Below are 27,995 nucleotides of genomic sequence, written 5' to 3' on the forward strand. Positions count from 1 at the left end.
AGAATATCTCTAGGATGTGATCTACGTTGATACCAAGTCAATCAAGACCTCATAGCTTTTGAAGGACACTCAGAAAGAGAATAGACTAAGAAGAAAAGGATATGAGAATTCCCCAGGGTGAGGATGAAGAGTTAATAATACCTCTCAGTGCTCCTCTTTCAGAAGATGCTTCTATTAGAATCCATGCAATGATGGCAAAGTCAGACCCAGGAATAGAAGAAACTTTAATGAAAGTTAACACAGAAAGTGTTCACCATAAGGAAACCAATAAAGAATGGTAAATCAGCCCAAACAACAGCTGAAAGCCTCGTAAACATAGGTATAAAGGAACAAAGCCCTAGCTACTGAACTAACCTACACTGTAGCAGTCAAAATGGGGCCACATGATGACAGTTGTGCCTAAATGGACCCAGCCCTTGTATGACCACAGGAGGAAAGGGGGGGGGGGGAGTAGCAAACCCAACCGTTCTTTGCTTCGTTTAGTAGATAATTCTCAATTGGCAATGCTGTGTAAGATTGGAGGACAAGGAAACATAAGATAATGAAGTCTATGAAGTCACCTTCTTGAACCTGCAAGCTAAGGGAGTAAACCTTTCAAAAATACTGTCTCTGGGGCAGGAAAGATGGCTCATTGGTTAGGAGCACTGGCTGTTCTTCCAGAAGATCTAGGTTTGGTTGCCAGCACCTACTTAGTGGCTCACTGGAGTTATTGTCTGTACCTGTAGTCACCGAGGACCTCATTACCTCTTTTTGCCTTTGTAGGCACCAGGCATGCACATGCATGCATGGAAAATACCCATACCACAAAAAATAAAATGAACTAAAAAATACTTTAAAAGAACTCTTGTTTAGAGGAGGTAGGGAATATGAACGATTTCACTGAAAAGGGAAATATAACTTGTAATATTAGAGAGCCAGCTCTAATTTTTTAGGGTAGATGATCTTCAGGTAACATCGTAAAAAGTGCCTTGTATGTGAATAATGTATATATAAGCCTGTTTCTGAACATGTTGCTAGACATACGAAGATTAATTCACAGTGAAACAGTTGAAAGAATCAATGTATGCAGACCTCAGGTAAGAGGTGAAATGCTGACTTGTCCTTTTTGTTTTAAGTTTTCTGGCATGTGATGACATGCAATGTAGTTGTATGTCCTATGATTGTACATACAACACAGTTGTGATTAAAGCTCTAAGTGTAAAGTAATTTTGGGAAATACTGTTGTGACCATAGTAGTATCACTTAATTACTTTGTTATAATTGTCATTAATGAATTTGGAAGATATTTCTCTTTGGGCTATTAAATGTTTGGTGGTAAGTATGGTTTCCCTCTTCTCCTTTGTCTTACTTTCTAAATACTTTGAGAAATTTAAAGGAAGGAAAAGCTTATTTTTGGCTTATAATTGAGATGACATTCCATTACTGTGGAAAGTTAACAGCAATAGGACCTTGAGGCAGCTGGAAATGTTAAAAAGACTGTCTCTTTCTCTTGTGTTCTCTCTTCCTCTTCCCGACCCAGAAGTCCTGCCTTCTTCTCACCCAGTGATTGGTTTCTTGTTGTCTTTATTATCTAATCAATTAGGAGAAATTTTCACTACATCTCACCTTTTCTGTCCAATAAAAAAATCTTCTCTCAAATATAAATTGAGCAATAACTATTACTATTGTAATATTACTATTACTATTGTAATTTTTAAAGTATAAGATATACCTATCATCTAGTTTATCATTTTTGCCAATTAAATAGAACACTCTGATATCTTTCCTTACTTTAAAAAGGCTTATAATTCCATATCCGTTATGTCCTGGTTTAGCTCGTAGACCATCAGAAGGCTATTCTCTCAAATCTGTATCATCTTTCTTAATGTTAAACAGCTTAGGTTGGCTATGAGACTGTAACTAGTCTTCAACCCCATCAGAAGTCCAAGAACAACTAATATTATCTGAAAATATAAGAAGCCTAACACAGCTTCCAGGACCAAGACAGATGTGGAGACAGCTGCCTACCTATACAGCCTCTGTATGTCGGCAAGTTAGAGCATCAAATGTGGCCACATGACCCAGTATCATCTGACAGACCTTGTGAAACAGAAATTATTAAGGACTAGCTTATTCTGTGTCTGCAGAATTAAACTGTCCTAACCTGTAACTTGTGTCCTTTCATGAACAGTACAGGTCTATAGAAAAAATAGGCAACTTTTGCCCAGTGACTACTTTGCCACAATGTACAACCTCACCTGGAGGTAGAGACGCTCAGTTTCTTTCTTTCTTTCTTTTTTTTTTTTTTTTTTTAATTAACTTGAGTATTTCTTATATACCTTTCGAGTGTTATTCCCTTTCCCGGTTTCCGGGTAAACATCCCCCTCCCCCCCCACCCTTCCTTATGGGTGTTCCCCTCCCCATCCTCCCGCCATTGCTGCCCTCCCCCCAACAGTCTAGTTCACTGGGGGTTCAGTCTTAGCAGGACCCAGGGCTTCACCTTCCACTGGTGCTCTTACTAGGATATTCATTGCTACCTATGAGGTCAGAGTCCAGGGTCAGTCCATGTATAGTCTTTAGGTAGTGGCTTAGTCCCTGGAAGCTCTGGTTGCTTGGCATTGTTGTACATATGGGGTCTCGAGCCCCTTCAAGCTCTTCCAGTTCTTTCTCTGATTCCTTCAACGGGGGTCCCATTCTCAGTTCAGTGGTTTGCTGCTGGCATTCGCCTCTGTGTTTGCTGTATTCTGGCTATGTCTCTCAGGAGCGATCTACATCCGGCTCCTGTCGGTCTGCACTTCTTTGCTTCATCCATCTTGTCTAATTGGATGGCTGTGTATGTATGGGCCACATGTGGGGCAGGCTCTGAATGGGTGTTCCTTCTGTGTCTGTTTTAATTTTGCCTCTCCCTTCCCTGCCAAGGGTATTCTTGTTCCCCTTTTAAAGAAGGAGTGAAGCATTCACATTTTGATCATCCGTCTTGAGTTTCATGTGTTCTAGGCATCTAGGGTAATTCAAGCATTTGGGCTAATAGCCACTTATCAATGAGTGCATACCATGTGTGTTTTTCTGTGATTGGGTTACCTCACTCAGGATGATATTTTCCAGTTCCAACCATTTGCCTACGAATTTCTTAAAGTCATTGTTTTTGATAGCTGAGTAATATTCCATTGTGTAGATGTGCCACATTTTCTGTATCCATTCCTCTGTGGAAGGGCATCTGGGTTCTTTCCAGCTTCTGGCTATTATAAATAAGGCTGTGATGAACATAGTGGAGCACGTGTCTTTTTTATATGTTGGGGCATCATTTGGGTATATGCCCAAGAGAGGTATAGCTGGATCCTCAGGCAGTTCAATGTCCAATTTTCTGAGGAACCTCCAGACTGATTTCCAGAATGGTTGTACCAGTCTACAACCCCACCAACAATGGAGGAGTGTTCCTCTTTCTCCACATCCTCTCCAGCATCTGCTGTCACCTGAGTTTTTGATCTTAGCCATTCTCACTGGTGTGAGGTGAAATCTCAGGGTTGTTTTGATTTGCATTTCCCTTATGACTAAAGATGTTGAACACTTCTTTAGGTGTTTCTCAGCCATTCGACATTCCTCAGCTGTGAATTCTTTGTTTAGCTCTGAACCCCATTTTTTAATAGGGTTATTTGTCTCCCTGCGGTCTAACTTCTTGAGTTCTTTGTATATTTTGGATATAAGGCCTCTATCTGTTGTAGGATTGGTAAAGATCTTTTCCCAATCTCTTGGTTGCCGTTTTGTCCTAAACACAGTGTCCTTTGCCTTACAGAAGCTTTGCAGTTTTATGAGATCCCATTTGTCGATTCTTGATCTTAGAGCATAAGCCATTGGTGTTTTGTTCAGGAAATTTTTTCCAGTGCCCATGTGTTCCAGATGCTTCCCTAGTTTTTCTTCTATTAGTTTGAGTGTATCTGGTTTGATGTGGAGGTCCTTGATCCACTTGGACTTAAGCTTTGTACAGGGTGATAAGCATGGATCGATCGATCTGCATTCTTCTACACGTTGACCTCCAGTTGAACCAGCACCATTTGCTGAAAATGCTATCTTTTTTCCATTGGATGGTTTTGGCTCCTTTGTCAAAAATCAAGTGACCATAGGTGTGTGGGTTCATTTCTGGGTCTTCAATTCTATTCCATTGGTCTATCTGTCTGTCTCTGTACCAATACCATGCAGTTTTTATCACTATTGCTCTGGAATACTGCTTGAGTTCAGGGATAGTGATTCCCCCTGAAGTCCTTTTATTGTTGAGGATAGCTTTAGCTATCCTGGGTTTTTTGTTATTCCAGATGAAATTGCAAATTGTTCTGTCTAACTCTTTGAAGAATTGGATTGGTATTTTGATGGGGATTGCATTGAATCTGTAGATCGCTTTTGGTAAAATGGCCATTTTTACTATATTAATCCTGCCAATCCATGAGCATGGGAGATCTTTCCATCTTCTGAGGTCTTCTTCAATTTCTTTAGTGTCTTGAAGTTCTTATTGTACAGATCTTTTACTTGCTTGGTTAAAGTCACACCGAGGTACTTTATATTATTTGGGTCTATTATGAAGGGTGTCGTTTCCCTAATTTCTTTCTCGACTTGTTTCTCTTTTGTATAGAGGAAGGCAACTGATGTATTTGAGTTAATTTTATACCCAGCCACTTTGCTGAAGTTGTTTATCAGCTTTAGTAGTTCTCTGCTGGAACTTTTGGGATCACTTAAATAAACTATCATATCATCTGCAAATAGTGATATTTTGACTTCTTCTTTTCCGATCTGTATCCCCTTGACCTCCTTTTGTTGTCTGATTGCTCTGGCTAGAACTTCAAGAACTATATTGAATAAGTAGGGAGAGAGTGGGCAGCCTTGTCTAGTCCCTGATTTTAGTGGGATTGCTTCAAGTTTCTCTCCATTTAGTTTAATGTTAGCAACTGGTTTGCTGTATATGGCTTTTACTATGTTTAGGTATGGGCCTTGAATTCCTTTTCTTTCCAGGACTTTTATCATGAAGGGGTGTTGAATTTTGTGAAATGCTTTCTCAGCATCTAATGAAATGATCATGTGGTTTTGTTCTTTCAGTTTGTTTATATAATGGATCACGTTGATGGTTTTCCGTATATTAAACCATCCCTGCATGCCTGGGATGAAGCCTACTTGATCATGGTGGATGATTGTTTTGATGTGCTCTTGGATTCGGTTTGCCAGAATTTTATTGAGTATTTTTGCGTCGATATTCATAAGGGAAATTGGTCTGAAGTTCTCTTTCTTTGTTGGGTCTTTGTGTGGTTTAGGTATAAGAGTAATTGTGGCTTCATAGAAGGAATTCGGTAGTGCTCCATCTGTTTCAATTTTGTGGAATAGTTTGGATAATATTGGTATGAGGTCTTCTATGAAGGTTTGATAGAATTCTGCACTAAACCCGTCTGGACCTGGGCTCTTTTTGGTTGGGAGACCGTTAATGACTGCTTCTATTTCCTTAGGAGTTATGGGGTTGTTTAACTTGTTTATCTGTTCCTGATTTAACTTCGGTTCCTGGTATCTGTCTAGGAAATTGTCCATTTCCTGCAGATTTTCAAGTTTTGTTGAATATAGGCTTTTATAGTAAGATCTGATGATTTTTTGAATTTCCTCTGAATCTGTAGTTATGTCTCCCTTTTCATTTCTGATTTTGTTAATTTGGACACACTCTCTGTGTCCTCTCGTTAGTCTGGCTAAGGGTTTATCTATCTTGTTGATTTTCTCAAAGAACCAACTTTTGGTTCTGTTGATTCTTTCTATGGTCCTTTTTGTTTCTACTTGGTTGATTTCAGCTCTGAGTTTGATTATTTCCTGCCTTCTACTCCTCCTGGGTGTATTTGCTTCTTTTTGTTCTAGAGCTTTTAGGTGTGCTGTCAAGCTGCTGACATATGCTCTTTCCTGTTTCTTTCTGCAGGCACTCAGCGCTATGAGTTTTCCTCTTAGCACAGCTTTCATTGTGTCCCATTAGTTTGGGTATGTTGTACCTTCATTTTCATTAAATTCTAAAAAGTTTTTAATTTCTTTCTTTATTTCGTCCTTGACCAGGATATCATTGAGTAGAGCATTGTTCAATTTCCATGTATATGTGGGCATTCTTCCCTTATTGTTATTGAAGACCAGTTTTAGGCCGTGGTGGTCCGATAGCACGCATGGGATTATTTCTATCTTTCTGTACCTGTTGAGGCCCGTTTTTTGACCAATTATATGGTCAATTTTGGAGAAAGTACCATGAGGAGCTGAGAAGAAGGTATATCCTTTTGCTTTAGGATAGAATGTTCTATAAATATCTGTTAAGTCCATTTGGCTCATGACTTCTCTTAGTCTGTCTACGTCTCTGTTTAATTTCTGTTTCCATGATCTGTCCATTGATGAGAGTGGGGTATTGAAATCTCCTACTATTATTGTGTGAGGTGCAATGTGTGTTTTGAGCTTTCGTAAGGTTTCTTTTACGTATGTAGGTGCCCTTGTATTTGGGGCATAGATATTTAGGATTGAGAGTTCATCTTGGTGGATTTTTCCTTTGATGAATATGAAGTGTCCTTCCTTATCTTTTTTGATGACTTTTAGTTGAAAATCGATTTTTTTCGATATTAGAATGGCTACTCCAGCTTGCTTCTTCAAACCATTTGCTTCAAAAGTTGTTTTCCAGTCTTTTACTCTGAAGTCGTGTCTCTGAGGTGTGTTTCCTGTAGGCAGCAGAATGCAGGGTCCTCGTTGCGTATCCAGTTTGTTAATCTGTGTCTTTTTATTGGAGAGTTGAGTCCATTGATGTTGAGAGATATTAAGGAATAGTGATTGTTGCTTCCTCTTTTATTTGTATTTTGATGTGAGATTATGTTTGTGTGCTTGTCTTCTCTTTGTTTTGTTGCAAGACGATTAGTTTCTTGCTTTTTCTAGGGTGTAGCTTGCCTCCTTATGTTGGACTTTACCATTTATTATCCTTTGTAGGGCTGGATTTGTAGAAAGATATTGTGTAAATTTGGTTTTGTCATGGAATATCTTGGTTTCTCCATGCATATTAATTGAGAGTTTTGTTGGATACAGTAACCTGGGCTGGCAGTTGTGTTCTCTTAGGGTCTGTATGACATCTGTCCACGATCTTCTGGCTTTCATAGGCTCTGGTGAGAAGTCTGGTGTAATTCTGATAGGTCTGCCTTTATATGTTATTGACCGTTTTTCCTTACTGCTTTTAATATTCTTTCTTTATTTTGTGCATTTGGTGTTTTGACTATTATGTGACGGGAGGAGTTTCTTTTCTGGTCAAATCTATTTGGAGTTCTGTAGGCTTCTTGTATGCCTATGGGTATATCTTTTTTTAGGTTAGGGAAGTTTTCTTCTATGATTTTGTTGAAGATATTTACTGGTCCTTTGAGCTGGGAGTCTTCACTCTCTACTATACCTATTATCCTTAGGTTTGATCTCCTCATTGAGTCCTGGATTTCCTGTATGTTTTGGACCAGTAGCTTTTTCTGCTTTACATTATGTTTGACAGTTGAGTCAATGATTTCTATGGAATCTTCTGCTCCTGAGATTCTCCCTTCCATCTCTTGTATTCTGTTGGTGAAGCTTGTATCTACAGCTCCTTGTCTTTTCTTTTGGTTTTCTATATCCAGGGTTGTTTCCATGTGTTCTTTCTTGATTGCTTCTATTTCCATTTTTAATTCCTTCAACTGTTCGATTGTGTTTTCCTGGAATTCTTTCAGGGATTTTTGCGATTCCTCTCTGTAGGCTTCTACTTGTTTATTAATGTTTTCCTGTGTTTCTCTAAGGGAGTTCTTCACGTCTTTCTTGAAGTCCTCCAGCATCATGATCAAATATGATTTTGAAACTAGATCTTGCTTTTATGGTGTGTTTGGATATTCCGTGTTTGTTTTGGTGGGAGAATTGGGCTCCGATGATGCCATGTAGTCTTGGTTTCTGTTGCTTGGGTTCCTGCACTTGCCTTTCGCCATCAGATTATCTCTAGTGTTACTTTGTTCTGCTATTTCTGACAGTGGCTAGACTGTCCTATAAGCCTGTGTGTCAGGAGTGCTGTAGACCTGTTTTCCTGTTTTCTTTCAGCCAGTTATGGGGACAGAGTGTTCTGCTTTCTTGCGTGTAGTTTTTCCTATCTACAGGCCTTCAGCTGTTCCTGTGGGCCTGTGTCTGGTGTTCACCAGGCAGGTCACTTGCAGCAGAAAAGTTGGTTTTACCTGTGGTCCCAAGGCTCAAGTTTGCTCATGGGGTATTTCTTATGAGCTCTCCGTGGTGGCAGCAACCAAGAAGATCTGCGCCGCCCTTTCCGGGAGCTTCCGTGCACCAGGGTTCCAGATGGCGTTTGGTGTTTTACTCTGGCGTCTGACATGTGTGCAGAGTGCAGTCTCTTCTGGTTTCCCAGGCATGTCTGCCTTTCTGAAGGTTTAGCTCTCCCTCCCCCGGGATTTGGGTGCAGAGAACTGTTTATCCGGTAGATCCCTTCAGGTTCTGGCGGTGTCTCAGACGCAGCAGTCCTGCTGCTCCTGGGTCCTCCTCTACGGGAACCCAGAGGCCATGTACAGTTTCCTCTTGGGCCAGGGATGTGGGCAGGGGTCGGCAGTGTTGGTGTTCTCTTCCGCCCTGCAGCCTCAGGAGTGCCCACCTTTCCAGGCAGTGAGGTCTCTCTCCCACGGGGTTTGGGAGCAGAGAGCTGCTGCGGGTCGGAATCCGCGGGTTTGGGACTCCAGGTAAACACAGGAAGTGCCTGGTCCTAGAGGAATTTTGCCTCTGTGTGTCCTGAGTTCACCAGGCAGGTCTCTTGCAGCAGAAAAGTTGGTCTTACCTGTGGTCCCGAGGCTCAAGTTCGCTCGTGGGGTGCTTCCTACGAGCTCTCCGCGGCGGCAGCAACCAGGAACCAGTTTCTTTTTTGAATAAATGAAAGGGGAGCTGCTAGGAGCAGATATGTCTCACAACAAATGAATAAATAACATTGAATGTCACATTCTGTGGATTTCTGACAGTTTTGAGGACTGTCTATGTAAAGTAATCTAGACTGTTGTCTGTTAACTATTCTCAGCTATTTCTAAATAAAATATCTTGCAAACACCCTAGCAATTGACTTACAGCTAAGAATTTGTTATCTGGTCCTTAACTCACATGCTTAATCATATAAAATCAGTTTGTAGAGGCTGTTATCGAAGCTTTGTATTTTTAAAATTTTTGTATCCATAGTAGAAATTCATACCAATGAAAACCCTGATGTATCAAAATGAATTCTTTACCAATGTAAGAAATTATAACTTCAACTTGGTAACAATTATAAAGATTTCTACGGAGTGAGATTATGGCTACACAATCATCTAGCTGTATCCTCCCTGTAAAACTCTGATCATTTCTAAATTCTCCCAGAAAGACAACCTTAGAAAAACTACCTCCAGCCCCCAAGCCCAGGGAATTGTGACGACAACGCTCCATAACTTCTTCCTGCTGAATATGGGCATTGGGGGGTGGGAGGTGCTAGGAAAGTGAGGGAGTATAAATGATTGTTATAGTCTCTGATGTCTGTCCTGACTGGATCCGGCTGAAAATCCATGAGATTGGGAATTCAGGCAGGTCGCTTCAGCACATCTGATGATGAGACTCACCAAAGCTGTACATTCTGTAATATACACATCTCAAACCCGAATTGTAGTATCATTAAGATATCAGTATGGATTGTATTAGTCTGTGTAGGGTGTTCATACTAGTTAGAATGAAATTTTGTCTTCATTCATGCCATGCCTTGTGAGGGATGGCACAAAGAATCTTAATTTTTTGTTTGATTCTCCTGAATCTATTTCATTAGGGGGTCTGTCTCTATCAAATCTGATCCATATAACTCTAGAAGATGTGTAGACACTAATCACCTTTTCTAAAAACACAGAGACAAAACTTTTCAGCATATCCTTCATGCACATATGAGAGCATCAGATGCAAAATTAGACATCAGCTCCACGACAGAGCCTGAAATCTGCTTCATTTAATGTGGCAGTAAATATTCTAATTTCAAGGAAGAAAATGTGTGGTGCCTCAAAGGCATGCATAAATGAAGTCCCTTAACAGGGTAGATTGTGGGAGAGAGCAGGTAAGTTTAAGGGGATTTCATAAGACACTCAGTGGAAAAGAAAAACTTAACAGGTTGAAAAATTAAACAGTAATTTTTTATGAGTATAAGAAACAGTATATTGGTGATGCGAAGGTGGGAATTTTATAAGGATTATATGGGAAATAGTTTTATTTGGGATCTGGGAAGGGAAAAATAAAATGGAGAATGTGTTTTAGGATTAAGTCAAAAGAAATCACAAAAGTGTCAAGCTAAGGAATTTCAAACATGTCCTACAGGATAATGTAGGGTAAAGTACCCTGGAATCAGACTGAGGCACAGACAAATTTTGTGCCTTGCTAAAGTAAGGTACTCCATTCAACAAAGAGACTGCTGTGAGGTTTAATTTAGATTATGCATGCCACAATTGAGCCCAATGACTGAATGTCGCATAGTTAACCCTCAGTAAACAGTAGCTTTAAAAAGGAAAGTGGCACAAAAACTTCCAAAGGAGCACTGTCATGGTAATAGAGATTCTTTGAGAAAAGTTAAAACTGGCAGCACTGAGAAGTGACCCACAAAGAACTAGACTGAGATTGAGTTACTGAGCTCAGAAAAACCCATGCAAGTTGATGTGCTTATAAAAAAGATAAAGAGGATATGTCCCGGGAATGGCATGGGAAGAGAGGAGCTGGAATGTGTGCGAATGTCATTAAAATTGATAGCCATCTATACCTAGGGATATTACGGGAAGGATTTTCAAGCTGCTCAGATTTTACCACGGGGGTGGGGTTGGGGGGAGCTAGTTTGTTGACCAGCTGATCTGTTAACACTTTTAACATTTTTTTAGAGCTATAAGTTATTATTTTATTATTGAAAAACTTAACTGGTTAAGACAAGTGGCTCACCTTGACAATTCATATTGAAGTTGGAACATGACAGAATAGAGAGTAATTTTTTGCTATAAGATCACTTGAAAACTGGAATGTTGGCAGCTTAGTTTCATTTTTCATGGCTAGTAGGGGAGGAATCACATTTCTAACATTCTCCACAGGACTCTCTGCACCTTTATTAGCTCAGTTTTTAGGAGCCTTGAGCAATAAATGTTACTGAAGTCGGGTGGTAAAGTAAGACTGTGATCCGTTAACAAGTGTAGTATGAAGCAGTCAGTGAAGAAACACGGTACATTTCTCTGACCGTATTTTAAGATCAGCAGAGTAGTGTAACTACGTGACTTTTCAAAGAAGCATACGGTCTGAATGGTAGTTACTGTTCTTTAGAAACAGCATTGTGGAGCCATAGGAGAGATCCCCTATTTGGATTTTCTACCTTGTCACTGAACACTTTAGGCAATCTAAATGTAAGATGTGAATGTCTAAGTTACTTAGAAACAAGTCTTAGTGCCTTATCCAACAATTAACATTGTGCTAAAACTTCTCCCTTTTTGTTTATTTTTGTTTTAGTTTTAGTAAACACACTGAAGGGGATCTATCTAGCCCTGGCCTTCAGTCCATATAGTTTGGGCAGCAATAAGAGATAGGAAGTAAAGTGCCTCTAAATAAAAATGAGGGTGTTGCAGGGGGTGCTGTCCTGAGGGCACAGGACAAATGAGATTAGCACCTGGGAAGGCTGCAGGTGGGAGGCCATTTTATAACATTTCTTTGATGAACAAGCTAACATGGACACTTCTTTGCCCATCAGTCATGGCGATAGTGCCATTGAAGGAGGCGACTCCTCTGGTACTCTTGAAGATCCATAGTAAATTCCATAACTTGCAGCAATGAGTCCTTCATCACAGAAAATTTCTGGCCCCCAAGTATCAGCCTATTCATAAAAGTCTTCACTGGTCTTTGCAAACCAGGATCCCAGCCTGCTGCTAACAAGAATTCTGTGGGAACAGCAGTGCAGACAACGAGTTCTCATAGCATAGCAATAGTGGCTGCTACATCATGTAGTAAGTCCTGTTTGCTATAAAGTTGTCAGTGTAGGCACTAGGAATTAACACTCCTAAGTTTGTTTTTGCTTTTTGTCTGCTTGGGGGATGGTTTAGATTTGATTTGGGGGGTATATTTTGAGACAGGGTTTCACTCTGCACCTCTGATTGTCCTGGAACTTGATCTAGACCAGGCTGTCCACACACTCACAGAGATCCATCTGCTTCTGCCTCCCAAATGCTAGGATTAAAGGCATGTGTCACTACACCCAGCTTCTTAAATTTGTTTTTTAAAGTTTATTTTCAGGCTGGTACTAGAAGAAGAGAGCTTGGGGGACATGAGTGATGCTTTAAAAGTAGAATTTGTTATCTTCTTTTCAGTACTTAACCTATCCTTCCTCTTCCTTAGGGATGGGAAGAGGGGAATGGCCTGACTCTTGAGTTCTGTACTTTAAAGTTCTATATAATTCTCTTAGGTCTAATTATTACACTAAGTATTTTAGAATTATACTTAACTTCCCATCTTAAAACCTGTGTAATAGCCATCTTTTAAAATTACCCTTTTTATTCCTTCTGCTTCTTAATCACTCATGTGTGAAGTATTAAAATATTGTCATTATTGTCTAATCTACTCTTATTTTCCTCCACTTCACTATGGTTACATTATAGTTGTATCCTGAAAAGTCATTTTGTTCTATTCTTGGATATCAGTAATCTCTTGGTGCTTAAGAAAATTTAACAGTTTAACTTAGTATTCAGAAGTAACTGGTTTTATCGTGTTTCTTACATTGGCTGTGTTGTTTAGACTGTTCTTATCCTCTAGGGCTTGTATATTCTTGATTGATAGTCAACTATAAATAAGGCCATATTATGGGTTATTTAAAACTACATGCTTAAAAGTCCATTTTTAAGCCAGCTTTAAAATGGCATAAATACCTTTTCCTCTAGTACATTTTTCAAAAACCTTTTTGGGTGCATTCACTCTTTTACTATGTAAGAGTTGAAGGTGACAGTGGCACAATTCAAGTAACCAAGCATTTGATACTTTCGATACTGTATGGTTCCTACCTAATTCTGACCCCGAGTGTGAGGTTCCAGAGATCTCCAAAACCCTTCAATTTAGAGAATTTCCCACTGATCAAGACAAAATACTTTTTAACCTAAATATGTATAGCACATGAAGACCCCAATTATTTGGTTTAAAAAAATTATCATGGCAACTTGGTAGCACTTACAAATTATGAACAAGGCTCTGGGTTTGATCATTAGCCCTGGAAGAAAAAGAAGAAAAAGAATTGTAGTCTTTGAGCACTGTTCCCCTGCACCCACTTCCTTATATTGCATGGTACTGCTGTAACAGAATGGTGACCAAATTTGTAAAGAGCACAGTGAGAGATGATTTCATCTTTAGCTTTATCTCCCCCTGGCCCCCTAGAAATAGTGTCAAAGCTAGGCTTTGGCATTGAAAAGGAGAGGAGGTAGTGGCAGAGTAGCTCATGCCTAGAATCCCATCAGTGGCATAAGGACAGGTCAGCCTGAATTTTTAATGAGATTTTCTGTCTTTAAACACCACCCCTACTTCCTCTGTCCCCAGCACCTCCCCAAGGCAGGAGAATTTCAAGCTTCAGGCCATTTTGGATTACATAACAAGATCATGTTTTCCAAAAATTGAAGGAAGGAAGGAAAGAAGGAAGAAAAAAGGTCAAGAAGCTATTAAATATTTGATTCTGTGATTTTTGTTTCTCATTTTTCATCTTTTTTTAAAGCAAGTTCTCATAAGAGAACTCTGATCACAGAAAAAAAACTCAAGAAAATATTCAAAATACTAAATTCTAAGAATTTTAATGATGAATAGAAGTTTTTCTCTCAGCACCAAATAATACTAAATTTTTAAAATGGTAAAGATTATTGAGGCTTTGCTTTGAATTAATACAAATTTGGTATGAAGTCTTGGCTCTTCTAGGTTCTGACTTAAGCCATGGTGGTATACTCCTTTAATCCCAGTACTTGTGAGGCAGTGGCAAGAGAAGAATCTCTCAGTTTGAGGTCACTTCCTGAGTTCTAGGACAGCCAGGAATATATACAGAGACTCTGTCCCAAAACATCCCAAAAAATAAAGAGAGAGAGAGAGAGAGAGAGAGAGAGAGAGAGAGAGAGAGAGAAAGAAGCCCTAAGAGGCAACTTAACCCCTTCCTACTTGTTTGCCCATTTGCAACCTGAGTATAACCTTGGGTATTAAGGGTTTAAATGGAGAGTGTGTGGACAGCTCTTGGCCCTAAGTTTGGCACATAGTGTTACCATTTCTGTACTGTGCGTGTCTGTGTCAGTGCCAACACAAGCCATTTCAATAGTTGCCCTGCTTTGTACTCTGTATAAGATAGGATTTCATTTGAGTTAACATACAAGGATTATAAAAGTTAGACAATATAACGGATATGAAACTGTCATGTCCATAGGAATACATAGGGGCAAGGAGATCACTTTAGCCTATTCAGGTCAGCCTGGAAAACAGTGAGAACCCACCTAAGAAACAAAGGCTGAACAGCTTCATTCCTTTTTTTTTTTTTTAATTTCTATTTTGTTTAAATTAAAGACAGAAGGTCCAAGAAAATTTAAGTCACTAGCCAAAATTATACAAATACTTAATTTTTTTCCAGATTTATTTACTTTATTTTAAATATAAGTATTTAGCCTGCACATATATCACATGCGTTCTTGGTACCTACCGACAGAGGTCAGAAGAGGGCATTGAATCCCCTGGAACTGGTGTTAGGGACTGTGGTGAAGCAGCATGTGGGCGCTGGGAATCAAACTGAGGTCTCTGGATGAGCATCAAGTGTTCTTAACTGCTTAGCAGTTCTCTGTAGGTGTGTCAGTTTTAAAAAGAAAGGTCCACAGGGTAATAGTCATTAGCAGAGCAGATACAGAGCTGAAACAAATTAAAACTACTGCTTGATAGATTGCCTTAGCTTGTATATTGGGGTCTAAATAAGAAAATAAATATACTTTAAGGAATAAAATATATGTATTCCGCATCATGAAATAGTCTCTGTGACCACCAGAGCCAACAAAGTATCTCCATCTGCATGATGCTAGAAGGAAATATAACATGATTAGTAACCAGTGTTGGTTTAGACTTCTAGAGTCTGACCCCAGGCAGTTTATTTTAGGCATATTTGGGCATAATACAATTTTGGGGGAAGCTTTCTAAGGAAAATTAACCCAAGTGTACAATAAAGCTTAAGACAAGATTATGTTGAAAAGTTTCAGAATACATATGACCTCTTCCATAAGATGGGTTCTATTGACTGAAAAACCATGCTCAAGATAAAGGCCTCTGGACATTGACTGAGATAACCATAAAAGTCTGGGGGATATGCAGAGGTCACCAGGCTGTCAACCACCACATGTGACATCTCCCTTTAGAATGGGTTCTATTGATTGAGAAACAGTGCTCAAAATAAAAGTATAGGGAAGAAGAGTCTGGGGTAGGCATAGAAGTCTGAGGGAATCAGATGTGGCCTGGACCTACAGACAGCACAGGCCACAGGCTATTAACTATACCCACTCCCAACCTTCTGGGTGGTAAACAGATCTTCCTTTGCAAGTATGGACAAAATAATTAGTGGCATGGCTAACATTTATGACATTCTATCTGAAAAGCACTATACTCTGTACTTTAAGCACAGTTGATTCTCAATTAAACTACAAATTTGGGCTGGAGAGATGGCTCAGCAGTTAAGAGCACTGACTGCTCTTCCAGAGGTCCTGAGTTCAATTCCCAGCAACCACATGGTGGCTCACAACCATCTGTAATGAGATCTGATGACCTCTTCTGGTGTCTGAAGACAGCTGCAGTGTACTCACATATAATAAATAGATAAATCTTTTTTTAAAAAATCCCTACAAATTTAAATAGTCCCAAGTGTGAGTACAGAGCTAAGCTTCAGAAAACAACGTAGAGCAGCTGCCTGGCATGTGTGAGGCTCTAGATTCAGTTTCCTGTAGTGAAAAATTTCAAGTACTTGGACCAAAGAGCACCTGAAATAAACATTCAGCAGTGACTACAAGCTCAGGCCACCATACCCTGCTCTTACGTTGTTTTGCAAACAAATCAACACATACTCGTTTTCCAGAACCTCTAAAAGTTCAAACATAAAAGTTTAAAGTGAACTTGTATACTTGCCTTCCATTGTCAGGGTGATCCTTGAAGTCCTTTCTTGAACACTTTAGAAAACAATGCCTTAAATTTATGAGGATCTTTTCAGTCAGTCTCAGCACTTAATAAATGCATTGGTGGGGCTGGAGAGATGGCTCAGTGGTTAAGAGCACTGACTGCTCTTCCAGAGGTCCTGAGTTCAATTCCCAGCAACCACATGGTGGCTCACAACCATCTGTAATGGGATCCGATGCCCTCTTCTGGTGTGCATGAAGACAGCCATGGTGTACTCATATACATAAAATAAATAAGTCCTTCGGTCCCCAGCTCCAAAAAAAAGAACCAAAAAAAATAAATAAATAAATAAATAAGTCTTTAAAAAAAATAAATGCATTGGTACACAGCAGGCAAAAATTCTACACTTAGTGTTTAACTAGGTAACTTAGCTTTTTTAACATCCTTTTAAAATATATGAGACATAATATATGAACATTACTTGATATGCAAGTGCCTCAATTTTGAGTTTATATTAGAGAATATTAGTTACTATTCCAGTGTTTAACTCTGGGCCTATCAACTTTGCCGTTATTGACATTTTGAATTACAGTTTTTCTTGTGAGGCATTGTCCTCGACATATTAAGCATTCTGACTTAGCAGAGCAGATGCCAGTGGTACTCTTTGTTTTGAGATTTGTCCCACTATGGAACCCTGGCTGGCCTGGAACTTGCTGTATAAACCAGGCTGCCCTAGAACTCACAGAGACCCATCTGCTTCTGCTTCCAAATACTTGGGAAAAGGCATGCACAGCCATACCCAACTACTAGTAACTCTCTTACACTAAATATGCTTAGTTTTCTCACCATCTCCCTAACAATAGTGGGTGGTGAGAGTAAGAGTGACCACTAATTAAGAGCTGGCATCCATGATGGCCAGTGGCTGAAAACACTGACTGCTCTTCCAGAGCACCTGGACTTGATTCCTAGTACCCACATGGCAGCTAACAGTTGCCTGCAACGCCACTTCCTGGGGATCTGGTGCTGTCTTTTGGCTTCCCTAGGCACTGAGTGCAGGTGCTGTGCAGGTGTTCATGGAGACAAAACACCCACACAATTTTTTTTTATTTTAAATTTTAAATTACATCATTATTTATTGTGAGGCTAGGTCACCATTTAAACAACATTTATTCTGCAGTCTTTGAACATGGGCTGTCTTTTCATCTTCTGGTATGTTTAGTTTCTTCAGTGTTTTATACATTTCTTCGTATAGATCATTTAAGTTCTTGGGTTGATTCTTGTTATTTACTGCTGATACTAGTGTGAATGGGTTTCTTTTCCTGATTTCTCTCTTAGCAAAGTCCTCATGTGTGTATAAGAAAGCTGTTTTGTCACTGTTGATTTTTGTATGTTGATGTTTATTTCCTACTTGTATAGTTCTTAAAGTCTTTTGGCAGAATCTTTAGTGTCTTCTAAACTTAAGGCTCTATTTTCTTTAAATGGGGATAACTTAGCTCTTCCTATTCATGGCCCTGTAGTCTCCCCTTATTGCTCTGGCTAAAACTTCAAATAGTCTATTGGCCAGCTTCCTAATACTGTGGGTTGCAACCCTATTTGAAGTGATGAATGTGAAGGTTCATGAAAAATTTGGCAACTCTAGGTGGTCTCAGAATGAGCAGTGGCCAACAATTAATTCAAGCCAGTAAGTTCAAGGTGTTTACAGTGGGCCAGCCTATCCTGTGTGTCTTCACTGCAGCCTAAATGTGAACATACAACACTATGCCAGCATACCTCCCAACATTGATGAATGCTGTCTAACGCAGCTCAGCTCACTCTCGAGACTGCTGTTTGTTGGATATTGTACTGGTTTTTATTGTATATACAAAAGGTTTGCTCTTGTAGGAATATAAGAGTTTAATTATAGAAAACAAAGATCTTAATAGTGTAAGGAATTTAATCTTTTAAAAAAGATTTTACTTTTTTTAAAAGATTTTATTTTTGTGAATGTGTAATTATCAATGTCTGGGCCTGTATAGGGGAGTGTAGATGCCTCTGTTGGGCCAGAGGAATTCTGATCCCTCGGAGCAGAAGTTACAGGGAGTTATAAGCTACCAAAATCGAGTGCTGGGGATCCAACTCATGTCCTCAGCACAAACAGTAAGCTGCCTTAACCAGGGTGGCCTGCAACTTGCTGACTCATGATCCCCAAGAAGGAATCTTGACTGAGTATTTGATACTATAGGATGTAGAGCAGTATGCTTAGCAGTTTTCAAAAATGATCAGTATTTTGACTTTATAGTCATTAATACTGAAAACTACTTTTACATAAACTCAGAGTATAAAGTGGTAGGAGTATATTTATAGCCGTTTTACAAATTAGAAATTGTATCATAATATCAAACTAAAATGAATTAGATAATTTCTATTATTACTATTATTGTTGTTGTTATTATATTATTATTATTATTATTATTATATTTATATTTATATGTGGTGTATCCTGGTGCCCATGAATGCCAGAGGGCATTGGATACATTTTATCTGGAGTTACAGGTAGTTATGAGCTGCCTGATACAGGTGCTGGGAACTGAATTCAGTCCTGTGCAAAAACAGTTTTTACTCTTAACTACTGAGCTACCTCTCTAGTACTATTAGATGATTTCTTATGAAGCTTAGCAATTCAAACAGCTTGTTGTATTTTGTTTGTTTATATTTTAACCTTTATTTTAAGTGTATGGATGTTTTGCCTGCATGTGTTTCTATATACTACATGAATGTAGTCAGAAGAGGGCCTCTGTTCCCTTGGACAAAAGTTGTGAGCTGTATGTGGGTACTGAGAATAGAACCCAGATCCTCTGCAAGAACAGCCAGTATTCAGAACCACATAGCCATCTATCTCTCTAACCCCCAAATAGCAGGGTTTTTTTTTGTTGTTGTTTTTAGTTTTTATTATTTTATTTATTTACATTCCTGTTGTTGCCTCCCCTGGTCTCCCCCAGTAGACCTCCCCCTTCCCTGGGGCCTCAAGTCTCTAGAGGATTAAGCATTCTCCCACTGAGGCCAGACCAGGCAGACCTCTGCTGTACTTGTGCCAGGGGCCTAGGAATTGCTCTTGAATGGTTCTTGTTGGTGACTCAGACTCTGGAAGCTGCCGGGGTCTGGGTAAGTTGAAACTGTTGGTCTTCCTGTGTGGTCGCTCTCCTCTTCTGCTTCTTCAATCCTTCCCCTAATTCAACCACAGGGGTCCCCAACTTCAGTCCAGTTGTTGGTGGCAGTATCTGCTTCTGTCTAAGTGAGCTGCTGGTAGGGCCTCTCAGCTGTGCCAGGCTCCCTCCCATCTGTAAGCACATCATAGCATCAGTAATAGTATCAGGCCTTGATGCCCTTCCATGAGATGGACCCCAAGTTGAGCTTTTCCTTTAGTCTCTTTTCCATTTTTTTCCCTGCAATTCTTTTAGATGGGAACAGTTCTGGATCTCTCTGGATGGGAACCCTGTCCCTCTGCTTAAGGCCCTGTCTGTCTACTGGAGATGGGCTCTTCGATTTCCCTCTCCCCAATATTGGGCATTTTGGCTAAGGTCATCCCCATTGAGTCCTTAGAGTCTCTCACCTCCCAGGTTTCTGTTCCATTCTAGGGCCTTCTTCCATGCTGCTCATCTTCATTCATTCTCTTGGTCCTCAGCTTCTCTCCTGCCTCCCTGCCCCCATCCTGTTCCCCTTTTCCCTTCCACCTCCCCTCTTCCACCCAGGTTCCTCCCTCTTCCTTCCATGATTATTTCCTTCCCCCTTCTAAGTGGAATTGAAACATCCTCACTTGGGCCTTTCTACTTGTTATGCATCTTACTATCTGTGGGTTGTATCCTAGGTATTCTGTATTTTTTGGTTAATATCCACTAATCAGTGAGTACATACAATGTATGTCCCTTGGGTCTGAGTTACCTTATCCAGGATGATTTCCAGTTCCATCCATTTGCCTGGAAAATTCACAATGACTTTGTTTTTAATTCCTGAATAATATTCCATTGTGTAAATGAACTACATTTTCTATGCCCATTCTTTGGTTGAGGGACATCTGGGTTGTTTCCAGCTTCTGACTATTATAAATAAGGCTTCTATGAACATGGCAGAACATATGTCCTTGTGGTACAGTGGGAGCATCTTTTTGGTACATACCCAAGAGTGGTATATCTGGCTCTTCAGGTAGAACTATTTCCAATTTTCTGAGGAATCACCAGATTGATTTCCAGAGTAGCTGTTCCAACTTGCAAATACTAACATAATACAGTCCAGGAATATTCTAATTTAATATTCAAACCAGAGGAATGGTGCCAGGAAAGTATTGTAATTACTTCCCTACACACACAACATACATAATAAAGTCATGTTTATATAAAAATAGAAAACTTTGTCCAACTGTGCCTGCTTGGAGCCTAGTCACTACCATGCATGTTTTGTGTGTGTGCTAGTGTCCAATGCACATGTGTGTGGAAGCTGAAGGGCATCAGGTGTCCTGCTCTGTCACACTCTGCCTTTTCTTTTGAGATAAGTTTTTTAGAGAACTTGGAGCTTGGTTGATGTTTGTTTCCAGCTAGCTGGCCAGGGAACCCCAATGGCTCTCCATGTTCCCCATCTCTGGGATCACAAGCACATGCAGCCATTGTATATGGGTGCCTGAGATCTGAATTCAGGTCCTTATGCTGGTGTAGTAAGCGCTCTTTCTTACCCTCCGAGCCATCTCCCCAGACCTAGACTGAGTTTGTCTTCCCTAATCTTTTGAGTTAAAGTATTCACTGACGTTTGAGTAAGCATAGGTTGTGTATAAAGTAGTTTGTTGCTGTTTCTTAGCTATGAGTGTAGTTTAGCAACAGCATTTATATAGTATATGCAAAGCATTGTGCTTATTGTGTTTGAGCCCATCACCAGAAAACTAGTATGATTAGCAATGAATAACAATGAACAAATGCAGAAATAAAGTAAAACCCTGTAGATGTATAGCATCTACAACTCTAACATCAGGGATGTGTGCTCATAATAAAAACTAAAGAGTATAAAGATGAAAAGAAAAACAATAATTGACAGAAGAAAATGGGAAATGAAAAGCAAAAGAAAAGTTGACTGTTTCAAAATGTGAAAAGGGAGAAGGCAGGAGAAAGAAAGAAGGTTGTAATTTTAGAAAGGGGATAAGGAGAATGAAAGATGGAATGAATAAAGGAATTAAGAAAGAAAGAGAAAAAGTGACAACAAAACCCAGAACAATAAACATGAATATATAATCAGTAAGAAAGAAGGAATGTTACTGTTAGGAAAGAAACTACGAAGCCCAGGATGATGAGCATGTATATCTAACAGTGTCTCTATGTACATACGTATGTGGTGAAAATAAGAGCCCATCTACCTGTCAGCAAACACTAAAAGGGGCAGAGGTAGGTTTTAACAACAACAAAGTCGTGTCCCTGCTTAGATTATGCAGGCAGAAATGGCCATTCTCTACCTCTGCCAAACTACACCTCTTTGTGTGATTCTTTGACGTGAGCTCCCCGGAAAAGGCAAAAAGCTAGGACACAGTCCTCTCTCTCTGTCTCCCTCTCTCCCTCCCTCCCTCCCTCTCTCTCTCTTTGTGTCTCACCATTGGGTCACCATCAGAGTGGGTCAGAATGACTTTTAGTTTTTCTTCTGGCTAATACCAAGTAGCACCAAATTCAAGTTCCTTTGGCTATAAATTTACTTTGAACAGATTAGCTTGGTTTGTTTCTAGGGCAGAGTTAACACCAGAGCTCCACTCAGGGCCCAGATCTCAGGCCCCTTTGAAGTCCATACAGAGCATTCCTTCCGCTGCCCTGTGTCTTCTTTCCATTAAGTCACTGAGAAGCTGGATTATGCTGACTGCTGTTTACCTGCCATCTGTTCTCTCAGTTCTCTGATAACACAGTTCCCTCAGAATGAATTTTTTAAACTCCTACTACCCTTTGCTTTAAATTATTAAATTTAAAATTTATAATTGTCTATACTTTGGGAGCACAGAGTAACCACTATAATTATTGAATACAGAATGGAATGATCAAGCTAAATAATATGCACATCACCCAAATACTTAGCATCTCCCTCTCCCCTTCTGTTTGAATGATCCGGGGACCATCCACTATCACTAAGTTAAAGGTTTTGTAGTGAAAACATTTGAAATGTATTATCTTAGCAATTTAGAAATGTATAATATTTTATTGTGTACTGTATCTGCTGTACTATTTAGTATATCTCAAAAAAATATTTCTCTCATGTTCTTCCTGAGTTTGTGTGTCGTTGGAAGTCCTCATTCCATTCCTCCTCCTCTATCCTAACTGACATTTTATTCTTTGCTTTTTTCCTAAATGTCTGTTCTTATTAATTTACATCTAGGTGAAAATGTGGTGTTTGTCTTTGTGAAAGGCTTGTGTCATTTAGCATAATATTTTTGTTATCATGTTTATAAAATGGCAAAAGGGGTTGGGAATTTAGCTCAGTGGTAGAGTGCTTGCTGGGTTCAGTCCCCAGCTCCGAAAAAAAACAAAAAACAAAACAAAAAAAAAAACAAAAAACAAAAAAAAATGGCAAAAGTTTCTTTTTAAAAGCTAAATGGTATTATGTATGTGTTCCATTTTCTCTGTCCATCTTTTTAATTGAAATTATTGTGTGTATGATACATGTGTGTGGGCTGATATAGAGACCGGAGGCTAATGTCAGTTCTCCCCACCCGCAGACCACTTTTTGAGGTAGGGTCTTTCACTGAACCTGGAGCTCATCTTTTTATCAGACTGGCTGACTACTGAGCCCTGACTGTGCCTACTCCCACCCACCCAAGCTGGATTCAGATATTCAGAGCACTGTCTGGCCTTCATATGGGTGCTGAGGATTTGAATCAGTTCCTTACGCTTGCATAGCAAGCACATTGGTGCCATCTCTCTTTAGCCCCTTAATTGTGTTTTTCTTGCAGTTTTCTTGGTGTACAGTTAGGCTGGGTACATATTTTGAATATTCATCTTTCTTGATGTATGGTGCACAAATATTGTTTCTCCATCTGAAGGGGCTGACTGTCAGTTGTTTGATTTGCTGTACTGACCTTTTTAGTTTGATAGTGTTAGTTTTTCTTGCTTGTATTTTTAGGTTAATCCCTCAAAAAATTATTGTGACTAAGTGTATAATTCCCTTCATCCACCCCATGTTTAATACTGATAACTTTGGAGTTTCTGGTCCTAATGTTTAAATCTTTGATCCATTTTGAGTTGATTTTTGTAAATTATTAAATATAGCAGTATTTCTCCTAGCAATTTGGTTTATGTTATTTTATTTTATGTCAAGGCAATTACATGACCTAGAATCATAGAAAGAGAATAAAGGACCTTGTAAACTTAACTCTTTAGTTCAGATGTATTTTATATATAATTTCATACAGGAATATAAAAACTGCTAAATCCTTGAAAGTTTATATTGGAAAAAGATAGATCTTGTTTGTAAATGACATCATGTTACTGGTATCCAACTGAGTGTGAAGAATCTTACTACTTTCTAACCAAAAAGACAGAAGATTCTATGGCTTTAAGATATATGTCACCCTTAGTCCTCCTTGAGCTCTTCATTGGATTTTACTTTGAACTTTTTGGTTATTTTGAGACTGATTCTCAATTTGTGACTCAGGCTCAATCATAGCACCAGATCAGGTGCTCACAACTGTCTATCCAGGCCGGCCAGGCTCATAGGGATCCTCTTGAGGCTTTTAGTCTCAAGAGTTTACAGGCACGAGCCAGCCACCATGCCGAGCTTTATTTCTCTTTTGAACTCTTTTTTTTTTCTTTTTTCTTTTTTTCTTTTTTTTCTTTTCGGAGCTGGGGACCGAACCCAGGGCCTTGTGCTTGCTAGGCAAGCGCTCTACCACTGAGCTAAATCCCCAACCCGTCTTTTGATCTCTTGATCCTCCGCCATCACCTTCCAAGTGCTAGCGTGCACTATGGTGCCCAGCTAAATTTTTTAATGGAATTTTGCTTCCATTATTTATAAACTTATCTGGCATTATGTGTCTTAACATAATTTTAATGATGTGCAAATAGTAATAACTTCTTTGGAAAGCAATTATGTAATGACGTTATCTTATCTGAAACCTAAACTACATAGAATTTTAGATGACCTCACAAGACTGTGCTCTACTTAAAAAGTAAACCTGGGTTATTTGTACTGAGTTACTAGTGTACTGTTGAGCTAATCAAGTTCAGTTTACTTCATATGTTTAAGAGTTTCTTTATAATGGTTTCCTAGCCTAGGGAGGCGTCTCAGTGGTTGAGAGCATGTACCACTCTTCCCAGTACCCATATCAGGTGGCTGACAACTGTCTGTAACTCCAGCTCCAAGAATCTGATGCCTCTGGCCTCCACAGAAACTGGCACACACGTGCATATACCCCACCCCCCCATACACATAGTTAAAAATGATAAAAATAAAAATCTTCAAAAAAGTTTTTACTTCTGTAACTTATGAACCAGCTTCCCAACCAGGACAGTATGCCTGTAGTCCACACATTTAGGAAAAGGAAGCAGGAAGACCAGTTGAAAGTCTGCCTCAGTTACATAGCAGCTCTAGGCTAGCCTAGGCTACCTGAAACCCTGTCTCAAAACAAAGGAACGAGAATTTTTTTAGTTGTATCTTGAAGATTAATTTTGTTTAAATTTGTGCCCCCCCCTTTTTTTTTACTGAGTAATGATTTGAGTTAATACCTCTTATGACTAACTTCCCTGTATTTCAGTTTTTACTTGTATTTACTTTGTTTTGAATGTGGTTAGATCCTTGTTTTTTGTTTGTTTGTTTGTTTGTTTTGCGGGGAAGTGGGCGAGTCATTCATTGTTAAATGGTAGTCTGTGAAATGGAAACTTAAGCATTGACTTAAGTATTTGTTGAGTAAGTTAAGTCATGTGTGTTCAGGAGTGTCTAGGGCTTATGCATCCGAGGACATGATACACCCTTGGCAGATAACTAGGGTCTCTCTCTTATGTCAATATAGTCTTTTTGCAGTGGTCTTTTAAAAACAATGTTTCTGCCTCGCATGTGGCACACACCTATAAACCCAGCACCTGAGAAGTGGAGATGAGATGATTAGGACTGCAAGGTCACCATCAGTCACACAGGGAGTTCCAGACCAGCCTGAGCTACACACCCCCACACAATATTTTGTTTGGGGAGGGGTTGCCTGGCATTTGAACACAGAGTTGCATACATACTAAGGAAGAATTCTAGTGACTGAACTGTATACCTGACTCTTAGAGATGCCTTCCTACCTTAATAAGATTTTGTTTTCCTTTGAAATTGATAAATAGGCAAAACTTACATTAACATTTGATTTTAAGTGTTCAGTTTAGTGAGTTTTAAAAATAGCTTATGTAGGGCTGAAGAGAAGGCTCAGTGGGTGAAGGTGCTTGCTGGTAAGCCTTTCAAACCCAGGTTTCATTTTTGGACCCACATAGTAGAAGGAGAGAACTGAGTCCCATGAACTATCAAGTAAGAGTTTCAGTCTCTCCACACCTTCTTTCAGTGCTTAGTACAGCTAGTCGTTTTAATTTTAATGGTTTTGTTGTTGTTTTAGTTTGGTTTCTATTGCTGGTAAATACAGTGACCAAAAACAGCCTAGTGGAAGAAAAGTTATATTGGTTCTAGGACTATGAACTCAGGGCCTCACTGTTTCATGGCAGGCACTTTACCAACTGAACCATCTCCCTTTGACTAGCTGCTTCCCCTTCCCCCTCCCCGCCATCATACACACATACAGACACACGCACGCCTGTACGCAGCCTCTGATAGCACCAAAAACAGGGTCTCATGTAGCCAAGGTTGGCCTGACCTGACACAGAGACCCATGCTGGCAATAAAAGCATCTGTCATTAAGCCCAGCATGATGGACTTTTTTTAAACTTGAGTTTGAGGTTTGTCTCTGCTATAGCCTGTTTTAGAGCTTCCATTTTCTTATTTATTCATTATTTCGTGTATGTATATGTTCCTTGTTATTTATGTCAGTTAATGGACATTTGTAGGTTCTCTGCTTTGGCTATGTTAATAACATCGCCATAGATGTTTTATACTATTGTACAGATTGTATATTGTGTAGGTGATATATGTTTTAGGTTTATACCTAAGAGTGGAACTGGTAAGATTGCAGCGTTGGTGTTTGCCTGCATATGTGTATATAAGAGTGGTGGATCCCGAAGAACTAGAGTTACCTGTGGGTGCTGGGGCTTTAACCTAGGTCTTCTGGAAGAACAGCCAGTAACAGCTGAGCCACCCTACCTCTCCAGCCCCACTACTTACCATTTTCAGTAACACTGATATATAGCACATCGATTTTAATTACTATCTGTCAGTGACTGGGATGATAGTAGTATGCATTTATAACTGCAAAAAATCCTATCTGCAAGACTGAATGTTAGGCTGAGTTAACCTTTCTTCTCACTTCTCCGTGGAAGACTGCAGATTTTTATACTTGGTTAGTTGCATGCTTTTACACTCAGTTAATTATTTCCTTTTCAGTTTTGCAGAATAAGAAAGCTAACCTGAATATTGGGGGGAAAGACAGAGAAGAGAAACAAGGATTGAAGACGAGGTTTTCCAGTTTGCATAATGTAAGTTCTTTTCGCTATTCTTGGCCTGAGTTCTGTATTAGCTGACAAAGCTGTTTCTATGGTAACATAGTCCAGCCTCTTAAAATGTCAGATGAATGCTGATCACTTAAAATGAGACTTTCCAGCTGCTGGTCAAAGGGCTTTACATGCCAGAAAAGAGAAGCGAAGATGAACAGGGTGGGGGGAGACAGGGTTAGACTCTACTTAGGGAGTGAACATATTCATGCATATGAAGTCTGTCTTTCCTGCCTCCCTCTGCCTAAAACTTAAGGTTATATAAGAAACAATTTTTCCCACTAAACTGCTTTGTTTTAGCTTTATACAAATGGTCGTTTTTGGGTATTGAGGTTTGCATTCGGCCATCTGTATCATTTGGTCATTGTAATTTCCATTTATCTGCAACAGTTCTACTTCTGTATGGATGGTTGTCCTTCAAAAATGCATCACAAATAACTATATCCTTATAACTTCCTTGTTTCTTATCACTCTGTTTTAGATGTCTGTATCCTCTTTGAACTTAAAATAGTCTTAGTTTAGTTGAACAGATATTTCTTGGACATTTTCTCTAGCACACATTTTACGCTAAGTACTAGACATGTAAAAATAAGACATATAAGGAAAATGTTTTCTAATGTATTAGAATCTGATGAGGAAAATAGTCGTTTAATTTCTTTTTCTGTCTCTCACTAAACTAAAACTTAGGAGAGAGAACTAAAATAGAATGTTAAGTTGATAATACTAGTTGCAGAAATCTACTGAGAATAAAAGACTAGATCCATGTAGACAAGTGTGATAATAGTCTAACCATGAGAATTCTGATGTAGATAATTATGTATAGCTTTCTTCTATGATTTGGCATAGTGAATAGATGTACTTTTTAAAATCCACTAATAATAAATGAAAAAAGTAAGAGTTCATTTTTGAAAATGTATAAACTCCTAGGTTTTTAAAATTAGCCATAGCAGTATAGTAACTCCTACATAAATTTATTCACTTATAATGAAAACATTAAATAAACTGTATCCAGTTTAATTTATACTTTTTATAATTATTATAATGTATAAAAGCTTAAGGATCACCTACTATAAATTTCATAGCTCTCATTTTAATGGGAAAGAAGACAATCTAATGGTATTGAGGTCATTATATGTAAAAGACTTTAAGTTTAGGTGGAGGATAATCTGTCTGTAAAAATATAATTTTAGTCATTGGTGTAATTCATATCTATTTTCCTGACTG

At 39.1% G+C, this 27,995-nt stretch overlaps 1 protein-coding gene and 1 pseudogene across 1 annotated transcript in view; both read left to right on the forward strand.

The window, feature by feature from the left end:
* LOC108351336 (U6 snRNA-associated Sm-like protein LSm8 pseudogene) overlaps positions 1 to 26,708 on the forward strand; it is a 54,860-nt pseudogene extending 28,152 nt beyond the window's left edge.
* Positions 26,663 to 27,995, forward strand: part of Pals1 (protein associated with LIN7 1, MAGUK p55 family member) — a 56,579-nt gene continuing 55,246 nt past the window's right edge. The window contains exon 1 of the mRNA NM_001108034.1: positions 26,663 to 26,756. The gene's annotated coding sequence lies outside the window, so the exon portion shown is untranslated. The remainder of the gene's footprint in view (positions 26,757 to 27,995) is intronic.

This window comes from Rattus norvegicus, chromosome 6, assembly GCF_036323735.1.
Source record: "Rattus norvegicus strain BN/NHsdMcwi chromosome 6, GRCr8, whole genome shotgun sequence".
Taxonomy (NCBI): domain Eukaryota; kingdom Metazoa; phylum Chordata; class Mammalia; order Rodentia; family Muridae; genus Rattus; species Rattus norvegicus.